The 12,007-nt window shown below is 43.7% G+C and overlaps 1 protein-coding gene across 5 annotated transcripts in view; it reads right to left on the bottom strand.

Annotated features, from left to right (window-relative positions):
• The window catches only part of AREL1 (apoptosis resistant E3 ubiquitin protein ligase 1), a 293,395-nt gene that overhangs the window by 281,050 nt on the left and 338 nt on the right, over window positions 1-12,007 (bottom strand). The gene's annotated exons all lie outside the window — the stretch shown is intronic.

Below are 12,007 nucleotides of genomic sequence, written 5' to 3'. Positions count from 1 at the left end.
CATATTTTTTTCTTAGCTGTCTTTATCAATGCTTTGCATCTAACTTGCCAGTACTTGTGTCTCTTCTTATTTTCTTCATTCAGATCCTTTTCCATTCTTTAAAGGATTTTTTTTTTGGCTCCAATTGCCTCTTTCACTTCACCTTTTAACCATGCCGGCTCTCGTTTGCTCTTCTTTGCACCTTTACTGATACGTGGAATACATCTGGTCTAGGCTTCCACAATGGTATCTCAGTAGCCTGTCCTCACAGTGGCCAATCCAGATCTCTAGTACCTGCCAAAACCCAAATAGTAGCAACATTCCATGCTACCAACCAGGGCAAGCAGTGGGTTCCCCCATGTCTGTCTCAATAGCAGACTATGGACTTTTGCTATGGGAAATTGTCTAAACCTTTCTTAAAACCAGCTATGTTAACTGCTCTTACCACAACCTTTGGCAACATGTTCCAGAGCTTAACTATTATCTGAGTGAATATATATTTTCTCCTATTGGTTTTGAAATAATTTCCCTGTAACTTCGAGTCTTTGTAATTTTTGATGGGGTAAGAAAATCGATCCACTTATACCCATTCTATATCACTCAGGATTTTGTAGACTTCAATCATATTATCTTTATCATTCCCTTTTTTTTTTTTTTTTTACCTCTTAGAAACATGCAGGCAGATATAGACCTACATAAGAGCATAAGAAACGCCTTCACCAGTACAGACCCTAGGTCCATCTATTCCGGCGACCCGCACACGCGGAAGCCAAGCCAGGTGTTCCCAGATGGAGACCCTGATTACCCATATCCCTCAATGTGATTTGCAAGGAGGTGTGCATCCAACTTACGCTTGAAACCCAGAATGGTAGTCTCCGTCACCACCTCCTCTGGGAGAGCATTCCAAGCGTCCACCACTCGCTGTGTGAAACAGAACTTCCTGATGTTTGTCCTGAGCCTGCTGCCCCTCAGCTTCAGTCCATGACCTCTTGTCCGTGTCACTTTTGACAATGTGAACAATGTTTCTTGCTCTATTTTGTTGAATCCTTTCAGTATTTTAAAAGTCTCAATCATATCCCCTCGCAGTCTCCTCCTCTCGAGGGTGAACAGTCCCAGTCTTCCGAGGAGTTCTTTGTAACTCAAATTTTCTATACCTTTTACTAGCTTTGTGGCTCGCCTCTGCACTTTTCCAGCAGGGTTATATCCTTTTTTAGGTATGGAGACCAGTGTTGGACACAGTACTCCAAGTGTGGTCTGACCATTGCTCTGTAAAGCGGCATTATAACGGCCGCCGATCTACTCGTGATCCCCTTCTTTATCATGCCCAACATTCTGTTTGCTTTCTTTGCCGCTGCTGCGCATTGAGCCGACAGACCACCCTCTCTTACTATGATATTCCCCTCTGTAAATGCTATTACAATCTTTCAGGAAGCTCCATTTTTTTGTATTCTTTACCCATGGAACTCCAATTAGTATGTAACTTTTCTATTTTAGGCTTCTTGTTATTTGCTGACTGTCCAGCCTTCTTTCAATGTGAACCGCCTAGAAGTCACTTGACTATGGCAGTATAGAAAAATAAAGTTATTATTATTATTATTAGTCTGCCTAGCCATGCCATCTACTATCCCCTCCCTTCTCTTATAGATCCAACGTATTCATCCTAAATTTTCTTCAATTCAGATAAACTTTTTATCTCCACCACCTTCACCAGTAAGTCATTTTAAGCATTCAAGTTTATTTAAAATATTTGATATGATCGCAATATCCAAATCCAATGCGATTTACAAAGATTAAAAATAAAAACTCCAACAAACAGGACACTAAAAACAATTATGACATAAAGATGCAGTTGAGAGGGGGGGGGTTAAAAAAAATTGGAGTAAATACAATTCCAAAATAAATGTAAAAGGATGGGTAAAGAGACAAAAGGTTAGGGAACGTTACCCACTTAATTTCTACTTAGCAGTGTTCCTTATCCAGATATATTCCAGAGTAAGGTCATGTGATTTTAATTGGGTCAGTTAAAGGCGTCCTTAAACAGCCAACTTTTTAGTAGGCCAATGAACTTGTTAAATAATTTTTCTTCTCTTATGTTGAAAGGAAGCAAGTTCCAAATTTGAGGAGCTGTAACAGAAAAGATCATATTCACCATCCTTTCTGTGAAAAAGTGCTTTCTGGAGGTTACTTCTGAATCTACTCCATTTAATCTTCATCCTATATCCCCCTCATTCCATAGTTTTCTTTTCAATTGGAAGAGACTAACCTAATGCACATTTATGACATGTAGGTACTTAAACAGCTCTATCATACATCCCCCTCCCGACTTTCCTCTAAACTATACATAATGAGATCTTTATGTTTGTCCCCATAGGCCTCATGACAAAGACCACGCACCATTTTAGTAGCCTTCCTCTGGACCAACTCCATCCTTTTTATATCTTTTGGAAGGTGCGGCCTCCAGAATTGTGCACAATACTCTAAATAAGGTCTCACCAAAGTCTTATACAGGGGCTTCAATACCTCCTTTTTCCTACTGGCCATACCTTTCCCTATGCAACCTAGTATCCTTCTAGCTTTTGTTGTCATCTTTTCAATCTCTTTGGACACCTTAAGATCATAAAATACTATCACACCCAAGTCCCGCTCAGCTTTTGTGCACAAAAGCTCTTCACCCACTAAGCTGTGATGTTTCTCGGATTTTTTGCAGCTCAAATGGAAAGGTTTAAATAGTCAATATTCTCAATAGAGAAGGGTAAACAGTGGTGCTGGGACCACTGTTTTTTAACATATTTGTCAATGATATAGAGATGGGAATAATTACTCCTGGTGGAACTTTGCACAAAAAGTTTGAAAATTAGGTACAAACCTTTTGAAAATTCTGCACACAATATTTCAAAATTCTGCAAAGTTTATTTGTAATGTTTTGCATAGACTTCTCCGATCCTGAGACCTGAAATTCCTTCCTACCTTTTCCTTTCTCAGGTTTCAGACTTCTCAGTTCCCTATCTCACTCCAACTGCAATTCTGTCTCTTTCTAAATCCCACCCCTCTCTTGCTTGCATCCTGAATCCCTACCCTACTCCCCATTGTCTGGCATTTCTCTCTCCCTCTCTCTAAAGTCAAGCAACTCTTCCTTCTCATCTCTCTTTCTGATCTGGGGTTCCTTCTCACACCCCTTCCCCTCTACTTACAGGTCCAGCATCCTTGTCACCTCCCTCTCCTACACCCACTGCAGGTCTAGCATCCATGTCCCCTCCTCTCACCAGTAATTGCAGTCCAAGATCCATATCCTCTCATCTCCCCACCCCCCCACACACTTGCAATCCAGCATCCATGATCCCCACCCCACAAAAATTGTAGTCTAGCATCCGTGTCCCTGTCCACTCCTCCTTCCCCGCATGGGTCTGGCCTCTCCCCCCGAAAAGCACAGTTACTTACCGTAACAGTTGTTACCCAGGGACAGCAGGCAGATATTCCCACACATGGGTGACGTCACCGACGGAGCCCTGCAGCGGACAGCCTCGAAAGCAAACTTGCTTGAAGATCTCGATCTTTCAAGGACTGCACCGCGCATGCGCGCGTGTCTTCCCGCCCGAACTAGGGGGCGCATCTCCTGAGAGGATCCTCAGTTCAGATACCTAGCCAAGAAGCCAACCAGGGGAGGTGGGAGGGTTGTGGGAATATCTGCCTGCTGTCCCTGGATAACAGCTGTTATGGTAAGTAACTGTGCTTTATCCCAGGACAAGCAGGCAGCATATTCCCACACATGGGTGACCTCCAAGCTAAGTAAAAAGGGATGGAGGGAAGTTGGCAATTTACGAAAAAAGATTTTGCAAAACAGATTGGCCAAAATGGCCATCTCTCCTGGATAAGGTATCCAGACAATAATGAGAGGTGAAAGTATGAACCGAGGACCAAGTGGCAGCCTTGCAGATTTCCTCAATAGGAGTTGATCGGAGGAAAGCTACAGATGCCGCCATAGCTCTAACTTTGTGGCCCGTCACTCGACCTTGCAGAGGAAGACCAGCCTGAGCATAGCAGAAAGAAATGCAAGCAGCCATCCAGTTGGAGATTGTGCGTTTTGATATAGGACGTCCCAACCTGTTCGGATCAAATGAGATGAAAAGTTGAGGAGATGTTCTGTGCAGTTGAGTGCGTTGGAGGTAGAAAGCCAAGGCACGTTTACAATCCAAGGTATGAAGGGCCACTTCTCCAGGATGAGAATGAGGCTTTGGAAAAAATACAGGTAGAACAATAGACTGATTGATGTGAAATTCTGAAACAACTTTAGGTAAGAATTTAGGATGAGTACGGAGTACCACCTTGTCATGATGAAAAACTGTGAAAGGTGGATCTGCAACCAAAGCTTGTAACTCACTGACTCGTCGAGCAGATGTGAGGGCAATCAAGAACACAGCTTTCCAAGTGAGATACTTGAGGTGAGCTTTGTCAAGCGGTTCAAAAGGAGGTTTCATAAGTTGAGCTAAAACAACATTGAGATCCCAAACCACTGGAGGTGGTTTAAGCGGTGGATGGAGATTTAGAAGTCCTTTCATAAAGCGAGAAACCATAGGATGTGCAGAAAGAGGTTTTCCATCCAGAGGCTGATGAAAAGCAGCTATAGCACTAAGATGGACTCAAATAGATGTAGTTTGAAGTCCAGATTGTGACAAATGAAGCAAGTAGTTCAGAACTGATGCTAAGGAGGACGATATAGGTTGCAAGTGACGTGTAGAACACCAACTAGAAAATCTAGTCCACTTCTGGCCACAACATTGTCTAGTTGATGGCTTTCTGGAAGCAAGTAATATATCTTGAACAGACTGAGAAAATTGAGGAAAGTCTGTTATGCAGAAAGGTACCAAGCTGTTAAGTGTAGAGACTGCAGATTGGGATGAAGCAAGGATCCTTGACTCTGCGTGAGTAGAGAAGGAAATATTGGCAGAAGTAGAGACTCCCTGGTGCTGAGTTGAAGTAGAAGGGAGAACCAAGGTTGCCTGGGCCACCGAGAAGCTATCAGAATCATGGTGGCATGTTCTGACTTCAGTTTGACAAGAGTCCTGAGAATCAGAGGAAACGGAGGAAAGGCATAAAGGAACTGATTCCTCCAATCCAGTAGAAATGCATCCGCTTCGAGACGTTGAGGAGCGTAAATGCGGGAGCAAAATTGAGGCAGCTTGAAGTTGAGAGGTGATGCAAACAGATCTATCTGCGGAGTTCCCCAACGAGCAAAGATTTGGTGAAGAGTAGGAGAATTGAGCATCCATTCGTGAGGTTGTAGAAGACGACTCAATTTGTCCGCCAAATAATTGTGTTGACCGTGAATGTAAACAGCTCTTAGGTAGAGGTTGTGAAGAATTGCCCAATGCCACAATTTCAGAGCTTCTTGACAGAGGGAATGAGATCCCGTCCCTCCTTGTTTGTTGACATAGTACATGGCTACCTGGTTGTCTGTACGTACAAGAATCACCATGTCGTGAAGGAGATGTTGAAAAGCTTTGAGAGCATAGAATATCGCTCTGAGTTCCAACAGATTGATATGACACCGACGGTCTGCCTGAGTCCATAGACCCTGAGTGCGGAGACCGTCCACATGAGCTCCCCATGCGTATGTTGACGAGTTGGTTGTGAGGACTTTCTGATGAGGAAGAGGGTGGAACAGCAAGCCTCTTGAAAGATTCAAAGAGAGCATCCACCAACGGAGAGACTTCCGCAATGAAGGAGTTATGGAAATCAGTCGAGAATGTGGATCCACGGTTTGCTGCCATTGGGATGCCAGTGTCCATTGAGGAATACGAAGGTGAAGTCTGGCAAAAGGAATCACATGAACTGTAGAAGCCATGTGACCGAGCAGAACCATCATCTTTCGTGCTGGAACGGATGGAAGGTGGAAGACTTGTTGAGAAATCTGAAGAAGTGCGGCCTGACGTGGTTGTGGAAGGTAGGCTCTCAGATTGATAGTGTCCAGAGTTGCTCCTATGAACTGGAGAGACTGAGAGGGAGTCAACTGAGATTTGGGAAAGTTTATGTGAAATCCCAAACTTTGAAGAAAAAGAATAGTCTGTTGGGTCGCTGCAATAACTCCTGAAAAAGAGGGAGCTTTGATGAGCCAGTCGTCGAGGTATGGAAATACTTGGAGACCCTGGTTGCGAAGAGCTGCAGCCACCACCACCAGACATTTTGTGAAAACTCTGGGAGAAGAAGCCAACCCGAAGGGGAGAACTCGATACTGCAGATGAAGGCTTCCTACTTGAAATCTGAGGTACTTGCGAAAAGCTGGATGAATAGGGATATGAGTATACGCCTCTTTGAGATCGAGGGAACACATCCAATCCCCGTGATCCATTAAGGAATATAAAGTCGGCAGAGTGAGCATTCGAAATTTCTCTTTGACTAGAAATTTGTTGAGAGCTCTGAGATCCAGGATCAGTCGCAAATCCCCCGTCTTTTTGGGAACTAGAAAATAACGGGAGTAGAAACCCAAGTTCCTTTGGGGAAGAGGAAATTCCTCCACAGCTCGCAGGCGAAGCAGAGCCCGAGCTTCTTGAAGAAGAAGGGGAAGGTGCGACTGATTGGAAAGACACTCTCTTGGATGGCGATCTGGAGGCACCTGAAGCAACCGAAGAGAGTATCCCTCTCGTAGGATGGTAAGCACCCAGAGATCTGATGTAATGAGCTCCCACTGGTGATAAAATGTGGAAAGACGACCCCCTATGGGGAGGGGAGAATTTGGAAACAGAGAAATTGGAATGCTCAGGCTGAGACTGTCAAAAAGACTGAGCAGGTTTGGTGGCAGCAGGAGTCTGAGACTTTTGCTGGCGCTGTTGTTGAGGAGGACGACGAGGAGGAGGCCTGGAAAAAGCAGGAGTCGTTTTCTGATGAAAACGACGTGGAGTCTGTTTGAAACCTCTAGTCGGTGTAGGTTTAGGTTTTGGTCGAATGAGGGAAGCAAAAGAGCGTTCATGTTCTGAGAGACGCTTGGTAGCTGCTTCAATAGAGTCATCGAACAATTCATTTCCCTGACAAGGTAGATTTGCCAATCGATCTTGAAGATTCGGATCCATGTCAACAATGCATAACCATGCCAAACGACGCATGGCTACAGCAAAGGCAGACACTCGAGACGAGAGTTCAAATGCATCATATGAGGCTTGTAACATGAAGAGTCGTAATTGAGAAAGTCTTGAGGATGAGTTTGAATTCCGAAAGACGAGTTGTGGAGATATCCGGGTAAAAAGATGGTAATATCTTCAGAAAGTGGTTGAAGTAGGATGTAAAAATGTAGCTATAATTAAGAACTCTATTTGCCATCATAGAGTTCTGGTATAAACGGTGACCAAACTTATCCATGGTACGACCTTCTCTGCCTGGAGGAACTGAAGCGTAGATTTTAGAAGGATGTGCTTTCTTCAAAGATGATTCCACTACCAGGGATTGATGAGACAGTTGAGACTTTTCATAACCTTTACATGGAACTGTTCGATAACGGGATTCCAATTTAGATGGAATGGCAGTGATGGAATAAGGAGTCTCCATGTTACGAACAAAGGTTTGTTTAAGAACAGGAGTCATTGGTAAACTTAGTGACTCTTTAGGTGGATGAGGAAGCTCCATATCTGCTAAATATTCAGGAGTATATTTAGAATCAGAATGAAGATCTAGTTTTAGAGCTTGTCCCATATCAAAGATAAATTTGGCAAATGAAATGGATTTGGAATCAGACGCTTCCTCAGGAGACACACTGCGAGATTTAGGAAGTGCTGAGTATGAAAAAGAAGCCTCTCTGGAATATGGTGACAGTGGTTCTGAGTCCAGACGTAGAGTCACAGAAGAAGCTGCACTGTGAGGTGGAGTAAGAGAATGTTTTCTCTTAAGGCTCCTGGATGGAGAAGTACCAGGTGTATGTGGTACCGAATGAGTCGAGGTCTGAGGTGAAGTGTCTTGACGAGCTGGTTTCGACGGTGGAGTCTTCGGTCGAGAAGGACTTCGAGTCGATGCTCGATGGTGTCGGGATCCGTGCTTCGACTTCGAAGAATGAGGCACAGAAGTCTCGGTATCCAAAGCCGAAGACTCCCTCCGAAGCTTGGAAGCAATATATCTCGAATGCTTCGACCGGTGCTTCGGAGGAGGTGATTCCGGAGAAGAATCAGATGAAGGTATTCTCTTCGGTGTCCGGGATCGGCCTCGAGATACTGGAAGCTCCGGTTGGGTGACAGGCTGATCCATCCGAGGCAAGGTCGAGGACGGGACCAATTGAGCCACTAAGGAGGAAATCTGAGTGGTCAGTATAGATTTTAGCATGTCCTCCAGCATCGGCACCGAGACAGAAGGTTCTGATCTCGTAGGTGCAGCAGTACGCTCCAAAGAGGGCAACCTCGAAGGTGAGTATTCCCTTATCTTGGAGGTACGCTTGGAAGATGGGCGTGCAGAGGACTCTGGTGGCTTCTTGGGTACGGTACCTGAAAGAGAACCCGGAGACTTACCCCCCATGGAAGACTTCACCGAAGGCACCGTCTTTGAGGGAACCGAAGCAGGCAAGGTCGAGGCCTTCGAGACCGAAGCTCCAGCCGGAACTTGGGTCGAAGTCTTCGAGACCGTGGTCGTCGATGTTGTCGGAGTCGAAGCCTTCGAGACCGGGGCAGCCGCCGAGGTCGAAGTTGAATCCGAAGGTTGCACCATGTCTCCGAAAAGTTGAAAAAATTGGGTGCACCTGCGTCGAAAAGCCCATGGAGTGAGTGTGAAACAACGATGACAATTTTCTGGGGAATGGGTTGGACCCAGGCACTGTAGACAGCGGCAGTGGGGATCAGTGACCAAAATCACACGATTGCACTGACGACAACGTTTAAACCCGGTGAGAGGCCGGGACATAGAAAAAATAAAGTCCGTGTCGAACGGAAGGAGCAATTGGGCCTAGGCCCAAGGCTCACCGGCCGGACAAGAAATAAAAGAAACAATTATTTAATTTTTTTTTTGTTGGAAAAAGGAGAAATAAAATAGGAGAGCACAGCGACTGAACTTTACTGAAAAAAAGAAACAGCCGCGGTGAAGAGAAGGCTAAATTGCTGCAGAGATGTAGAAAAACGTGTCTTCTTGTCTCCGCGGAATTAAACAAACTGAGGATCCTCTCAGGAGATGCGCCCCCTAGTTCGGGCGGGAAGGCACGTGCGCATGCGCAGTGCAGTCCTTGAAAGATCGAGATCTTCAAGCAAGTTTGCTTTCGAGGCTGTCCGCTGCGGGGCTCCGTCGGTGATGTCACCCATGTGTGGGAATATGCTGCCTGCTTGTTCTGGGATAAGATCAGACATATCTGTGGGCCTTCCAGAGCAGAAGCAGCGCTGGTGGAGGCAGTATTGTGAATAGGCTGCTTGCAGCCAGCCCCGCCAGGGCATCCCTCTGCTGTCATCTACAGGAAGTGATGCAGCAGAGGGAAGGCTCTGGAGGGGCTGGCTGCAAGCAGCCAATTCACAATGCTGCCTCCACCAGCTGCTGCTTCCTCACAGGGGTTGGGTCAGAGGGAGAGAAGCCAGACCTACACGGGGGAGAAGGAGGGAACAGGGACAGGGGCAGAACAGCAGGTCTGTGCAGAATTCTGCATGGACGGGGAATTCTGCGTAAAATCTGTGCTGCGTTGTGCAGAATTCCACCAGGAGTAAATAACTAGTGAGAAAATTAAATTTGCTGATGACACAGTTATTCAAAGTTGTTAAATCGCAAGAGGATTGTGAAAAATTGCAAGAGGACGTTGTAAGACTGGGCGTCAAAATGACAGATAATGTTTATAATGTGAGCAAGTGCAATGCAACAATGCATGTGGAAAAGAGGAACCCTATAGTTATGTGATGTAGGATTCCATGTTAGGAGTCACTGTCCAGGAAAAGGATCTAGGTGTCATCGTTGAGGATACATTGAAACCCTTGGCTCAATGTGTAGCGGCTGCTAAGAAAGCAAATAGGATGTTAGGTATTATCAGGAAAGGAATGCAAAACAAAGATGAAAATGTTATAGTGCCCTTGTATCGTTCTATGGTATAGTTGCACCTCGAATAACATGTGCAATTCTGGTCACTGTATCTCAAAAAAGATATAGCGGAATTAGAAAAGGTAAGAAGAAGGGTGACAGAAATGATAAAAGGAAAGGGACTCCCCCCTAGATGAGAAAAGGCTAAAGTGGCTAAGGCACATCCTTTCCTTGTGTTTTTAGGTTTGTAAAGTTTGTCAATAGTCCTGTAAGACTTAGTTCTTTTTATGCGTTGTATTGTTTCCCAAAACCTTGTAATTTTATCACTATGTACACATTCATCAGACTTTACAAACCATAGTTTAAAATCCCATCCTTACTATCCAGAAGTCAAATTGCTATTCTCTCTTGCCTTCTAAATCTCATTCCACTATCTTACTTTTTAAAAATAAATATCAATATTAATTAAAAGCCTGGACAAAGAAGTATGCTGTCAGCAATTTCCTAAACTGTAAGACATTTTCACAAAATCATATTTCATCTCATTCCATAACACTGGACCTGCAACTGAAAAACAATTTCATAGTAATTGCATATTTCACAACATCCCTCTTCCGTATATCCAAAAACAAATCACTTCCTAATCTTAGTGATCTACCTGGTCTGTACATTATTAAGCAATGCTCTCAAATAATCAGGTATAATTTTATATATTCCTTTCAAAATTTTAAATTTTATTCAAAATATAATTGGGATCCAATGCAATTTCTTTAAAAACACCCCGATGGAGAAAATAGCCTCAAACTTAAGTAACAGTTCATAGATGAAAATTTCAAGATTTTGGGCTCCTTTTATGAAGGCGCATTAGCGGTTTAACGTGCGCTAAACCACCGGACACACTAGCCGCTACCGCCTCCTCTTGAACAGGTGGTAGCTTTTCAGCCAGCGCGGAGGTTAGCGCGTGATGAAAAGTCACGCTCAGCTTTGTAAAAAGAGCCCTTTATATTAATGTCATAATTAATATCATAGGCATAAAAAAACCCTCCATCACTGATTATATTACATGCATATTAAACCTCATTAAGTAGCCCCTCAAGTGCCTGTAAAATATATAGTCCATCAAAATTAGGCTCCACTTATCTGTACAGAGAAACAGGAGAAGTTACCTTCTCAAGGTAGAAAGACAGTGAAGGCGACCTTAGGTGCTCAATTTCTTTATTATATCTATTTAGACTCGACACGTACATGTTTCGGCCTTATGGCCTGCTTCAGGAGTCTGAATATTTTTGCACATTCAGCAGCAGACATATGTGGTGTACAAGAGCATGTGCTCTTTTTCTCTTTAGTGTTTCAACATTAAGGACATTGCTAAAAAGGCAATAATCAGTTGCTACTTTTCAATTTCTTTCACAAAAAATCATTCAGACTCCTAAAGCAGACCATAGGGCCGAAACACGTATGTGTCGAGTTCAAATAGATATACCTGTAATAAAAAAACTGAGCACCTAAGGTCGCCTCCCCTTATCTGTATTCATAAATCCCATTACAGAATTCTATCCAGACTGGAGTGTTCAATCCATTCCAGAGAAGAACCCAACAAAAATCTTTGATTCACCAACTGGCTGCTTCAAGAGATCCAAATCAAACTGCATACCAAACACTTTCCATTAGCATGGCGCCTTGAAAATAAAAATGCCAACAAAGCTGGAAGGTTCTATATAACTGCTACTGGAAATAATGATGTTTACAAATTACTAATTGGCCCTTAGGCCAAACAGTATCCAAGAGATAAATCCAGCATTGTTCCCAAATCTGAATGGCATTTCAATGTAGGGACAGCATCCATTTGAAGAATTTTGATGCACTATATGTATTATGGGTACTTGTATGTAATCTAATTTATTTATTTATTCAATATACTGTTCTCCCAGGGGAGCTCAGAACGGTGTCCATGAATTTGTTCAGGTCCTCAAGCCTGGTCAACCACTGTGCACACTCTCCCCCTAAAATATTAATTATGACAGTAATATAGTCTTAAGGTTTTCAAACTATTCAAGTCACTTAAGTT

Source organism: Geotrypetes seraphini, chromosome 7, assembly GCF_902459505.1.
Source record: "Geotrypetes seraphini chromosome 7, aGeoSer1.1, whole genome shotgun sequence".
NCBI classification, from domain to species: domain Eukaryota; kingdom Metazoa; phylum Chordata; class Amphibia; order Gymnophiona; family Dermophiidae; genus Geotrypetes; species Geotrypetes seraphini.
Note: the sequence above shows the minus strand (reverse complement) of the source record. Positions and strands in the feature narration are given on the sequence as shown.